The sequence below is a fragment of the Mizuhopecten yessoensis genome, unplaced genomic scaffold, assembly GCF_002113885.1.
Source record: "Mizuhopecten yessoensis strain PY_sf001 unplaced genomic scaffold, ASM211388v2 scaffold8777, whole genome shotgun sequence".
Lineage (NCBI taxonomy): Eukaryota > Metazoa > Mollusca > Bivalvia > Pectinida > Pectinidae > Mizuhopecten > Mizuhopecten yessoensis.
In genome coordinates, this window is record NW_018407716.1 from 108158 (window position 1) to 110076 (window position 1919).

The following is a 1919-nucleotide window of genomic DNA, read 5'->3' on the forward strand; positions in this document are numbered from 1 at the left end:
ATGGATGGGGCCGACATTTATTTATGTACGCTTATTACCTGCGGTAACATCTGCATAGGTACCTTTTGTATTACAATAAATGTATGTGTTATATATACTTGTTTAATAAATGGGACAGCCACCTATAAAGGAGAGGTACAAATGTAGTTGTATCTACTATCTAACGTTGCAATTATATGTTCGATATTTTGAACAAATGTATTTTGCACAAATGACACTCTTCGTTCCAATGCATTTATAGTTTTATCTTTTATTTTGTCTGTTTCGCGAAGCCCGTGTATTTAATCACGTAATTCTCGTATCAGATGCCGATTTGCGGTGTATATTGAGTTAACTGTTCCATAATTTCTCCTCTCATTCCGACAATCAGTATTGCTAGATCAGCAAAGTTCTGTATTCCGTTGTCTGTTGTAATACAACTCTCTCCCTTCGCGAATTTCTGTATATTGTCACTAACAATTTGCAAGTCTGGCAACGTTGATTCTTAAGAACAGACTCATTAGCTTCGCACATAGATCGGTGTCTGTCTTTGTACATCAAGATATTGCGGACCTCTCCTACCTCAACACTTCCGTCCACGTAGTGGAACAACATATAAATACCTTCGAGGTATTTCTCTACAGCCGTAGAATTACCAACGTTTGTTCTTTTCACGGGGGTCCCTAATGGAATCTCAGATTTCCTCACCAAGGCGATGTCATAAAGCGATTGTCTAACATAAAACAGACTGTCCGGCTTGTTTTTATATATGGACCGCACCTTTTCCTTAAACTTCGTTTTTTCGCGTCCACCTGCTATTTCTGTCAACAGAGCGTACATTTTTATTTATTTGAGTTGACGTTATACTCGAGTCGTCTATCTCTTAACTGAACTCTGCTGAGTTATGCAAGGTTGTTTTTTTCACCATATTAAACACGCATTACGCTGTTATTGTCAATAGTTTATACGTTCATCTCCGTGACGATATATACACCGATATAACGATCGGTTACAGATACACCGATAGCGAGATCACAGCTCACGTGTGTTAGTGTGTCCAGTGTTAACGCTCCATTGGTCACTATACGTATATGATACACAATCAAAGGACAGCTTTTCACTCAAAGTCCTCTATTTGTATACACAAAAGTATCAATATATAAGTACATCATATGTTTGTCAATCAAGTTAGGATGTCCCATGCCAAATCGGTACGATGTAGGACATCACAAAATCGAGTAAAGACAGATTACCTGCGGACAGCGACATAACCGTGTCCGATCACGTTGACCGCCATCTCCCTGTTTTTCAAACTCTATGTATTAACTTGTATACTTGTAACATATCTCCCGTTTCGTGATTCGATAAAACTAGCAATATTTTATAGTCTTTCAGATAATACAAGATATTTGTGTTCTAATAACGTTTATCTGTGCCTATTCGATATTTAAATGTGTTTTATGTTATATTGGAATCAATGGGACTCGTGAAGGGAAGATGTAGTTCTCGATAAAAATGTTGTGTATCCATATTTTCGTTCATGATAGCTTTCATGGAATTTGCCTTTTTTTCAAAATGTTACCTGTAGAACAGACATGCTGAATTCCGATGATGGTAATCGCAAGAGGTGACCAATGTCGAGGTCCTTGCAGAATCGGGCTGTTTTTGGTACTTCCGCTTAGAGGATAGCGAAGAAATTAAACATCTGCTGATTCATAGCAGCGCTTGGGATCTCCATCTGTTTGTTTTCTCTCTTTTATCCACACTTTGTTACGTAAGAGTCTCCCTAGGCGGCCGTCACCATATAACCTTAGCTTTTCCAAAGAAGTAAAACTTTAACATAGCATCACCAAATAAATACTCCCTTCAGTCATGCATACACGCATAGTTTACATGTAGAAAATTCCTTAATTATGCAACATACTATTTCATGGTTTGAG